Raw genomic sequence first — 3,603 nt, forward strand, 5'->3', positions numbered from 1 at the left:
ATTTATTTATTTATTTATTAGGAATACAATATTTTTAGGACATTTAGGACATTAGGACAGACATTTTGTAAGTGTTTACATTTTTGGTTTATTTTTTTAATAGATAAATGTAAATATATAGAAAATAAATCTTTTAGAGACTTAATTGTTTTGTCCTAGTATGATTGTATTATACTGAGATCTTATATCTCCTATAATATCCTATATTTCTGTATCATTTCTAAGTCCAGAATTCATAATCAAACAGGATTATTAGAAAGAAGATGGCACGGAGAGTAGCAACATGCTGTGAGGTTTTTCCCAAAGGTTTAATAATTATCAAAACATTTTTAAATAATGCACTGCGACATCCTTATCGTAAAAGATCCTCACGGGAACTGCTTTTCTGAAGATAACGCAGAGAATGGAGCCAGTGAAATGTGTGATGTGACGACTACTTGAACATCCAGAGAGAACGATTCAGAGTCTGTTTAACCTCTCAAGCTTTGGGAGTAGATTAACCGCTGCTTTAACCAGAAACAAAAAACAAAAACAAAGTAGAACATATTTCCAAATCTATATCATTTCTATTTCAACTGAAAATTATTCTATGAATGTTTAACCTCTCAACAAGCTTTTCAACTAGATTAACCGCTGCTTTAACCAAAACAGAGTTATTATGTTTGTAAAATGAATAAACATGCATGTAGATTTTTAAAAATGTTTTTCATCATCTTAACAGATATATTAGATATCTGTTCCCATTTTCAGAGTGGAACACAATTTTAGACTGAAAATTATTCTATTATTGTTTAATCTCTTAACTAGCTTTTCAACTAGATTAACCACTGCTTGCTGTAAAAAAAAAAAAAAAGTGATAGGTATATTGGTGTAGATACATCTAATGTTAAATTACTATGTCTTTACTTTGACTTTATTTATTTACAACCATTTATTTATGTACAACCACAATACATTTAAAGAGTGAAAAAAGTAAAAAAAAAAAAACATACACATACAGTATATATATATATGTGGTTTTTTAAAACTTTAAAACTTTTTAATTGTATTATGGTTTTACTTTAATTAAATAAATTAAACACCATATATATATATATAAAAATGTATATATATATTAGGGGTGGAATGGTACACAGATGTCACGGTTCAGTACGTACCTTGGTTCGGGGGTCACGGTTCGATACAATTCATATATATGGTATTTTATTTATTTAATTAAATAGTTAATTAATTAGCAAAAAAGTACAAATATCATGTAATATAGAAATTAAAATAGTAAAAATACTAATATATATATATATATATATATATACAGTATATATATATATATTCAAATCTATTTAATTTTAAACTGATTATTTTGATTATTTTGTTAATGTAATGTAATTTTATTTAAAATACTGAAACGGTTGAGTTTGAAGTCGTTTACAAATGTGTGCATGTTATATTCAAAGTGACACATTATATGATGCTAACATGCTCTTTGTTTAAAAAACAGGTAAACACCTAAAAATGTTAACAATTAAAACAGAAATATATTGAAAATATAAAATAAACATAGGCCAGGGCATTTTAAGTTGTTTAGGTTCAATTTTTGCATTTCTTAAAGAAGTTCATATAATTCATGACAACACTGTAGGCTTTGTTCTGTTTTGTGCCTAAAACCTGAGTAAAATAATTAATACGCTCAGAATATGGGAATTTTCTGACTTGCATGCAAATGCTAAAAGTCTTTTTTACTTTTATAAAAATTTTCATAAGCTACACCAATTATTACCAAAGCCAAAAAACGTAATAAAGAAAAGAAATTCATGAATGTGAATGAAAATCAGAACCGTGCTCAAAACACTTCAGTGATGAAAAGTCCATTTATTTTATGATTGTATTTATACAAAACTATTTGGGTGTGATTTAGCTTTTTGTTTTTGAATTGCAACTCAAAGAAAAGGATGTTTTATTTTTATGAGTATACTGTTGACTTCAAAATTTGGTATATTGTGAATGTACTCATTATACGAGGAAAAGTCTTCATCCACAAGTCTAAATATAAACCTAATTTTACTCATTTTAAAATAGAAATAGGTCACTACCTCTACACATGAAAAGAAACAAAACTGTAAAATATTGTAAAGCCCTAAATCTGTTCTTTGAATAATTTGTAACTACTGTATTTGTACTTGTTTTTATTGCTTTCCTTACTTTTATTATTATTTTTATTGTTGTTTTAGCTTATTATTGTATTTGTTTAGATGTAATTTTATGTTATTGCCCTTGTATATGGAAGCCCGTTTCTGCCACTGAATAAAAAATAAAAAAAAAAGGTTATTGCGACTTTTTATCTCGCAATTCTGACTTTATTTCTCATAATTGCGAGTTTATATCACGCAATTATGAGAGAGAAAAAAGTCAGAATTGTGAGATCACAATTACCTTTTTTTTAATTCAGTTGCGGTAAAGGGCTTCCATACTTGTATGTTCATTGTTTTATATATATATATATAATTTTTTTTTTTACCGGTTTTTTTTTACTGTTTTTTTTTTTGTGCTGAAAAGCGTTTTCACAACCCATGCTGCGGTCAAGCGATTTTACGACAGTTGAGCGCGGAATGCGGCAGCGGCGTGCGCATGTGGAACATAAACACACACGCACACACACACAGAAAGTCATCAGTCCGGTGAATGGAGACGGTGAGAGCGCTTCGCATGTCTGAATGAGAGGGTTTACAGCTCTGGATGAACGGTCTGCTGTACTGTGTGCTCGCTTTTATACTTTAACGCTTTTCGCTGGGCTACAGGAGAGGCGTGACGTCATTCACACCAGAACCCGATCGATAACGCTGCAGTCCATCAGCAGCTTCATATTCGTGATCTTCTCATAACGCTGCATAATATGACTGTGCTATTAATAACTGCATGCGTTTCTGTTTTTGTCTGCTCAGCTGGTTTTATCTGTCAGATGTCGAATGCTTCGCTTTTTCTCATAATTACACAAAGAAATAAAGCTAAATCACTATGAGATGAAGGCGGATTTGAGCTGAAAAGGTTAAACTGTGTTTTTAGGACAAAAGTATGTTAAAGTTATTAGGTCGGGGCAGGTTGTCACATTTGTTTTAGCAGCTGTGGCTTTGCTTAGATTTATTAAAATTAAAATTTCTGTTGGCCAGTGGCTTCATATGTTCCTGTAATACCTTAAACATTTTTGCTGTGTCATGAATTGTTTTGGGGAACTTTATTATTTTGGAAGTTGAATGTAATTGGCTGTTTAATGGCAGGTTCTCATTATAAAAACTACAAAATAATAATTATGTACTACTAATATTATTATTAATATCATCATCTTATTTAGTAAATATTATTTCTTATTTCTTTCATGTTTGTGTGTGTGTGTATATATATATATACACACACACACACCTGTCAATGGATGCACAGTTACCAAAAAAAGTATTATTTGGTTATTATTTCATACAAAACAATGATTATTTAGTACTAATACAATAATAAATATTATGTGATATAATTAAATAACTATTTAGTAAATACTATTTATTATAAAATTAGTAGTAAATAATTATTTTGTAGTAAATATATTTATAATACAAT

This window comes from Sinocyclocheilus rhinocerous, unplaced genomic scaffold (genome assembly GCF_001515625.1).
Source record: "Sinocyclocheilus rhinocerous isolate Xijiao unplaced genomic scaffold, SAMN03320098_v1.1 scaffold1137, whole genome shotgun sequence".
NCBI lineage: Eukaryota > Metazoa > Chordata > Actinopteri > Cypriniformes > Cyprinidae > Sinocyclocheilus > Sinocyclocheilus rhinocerous.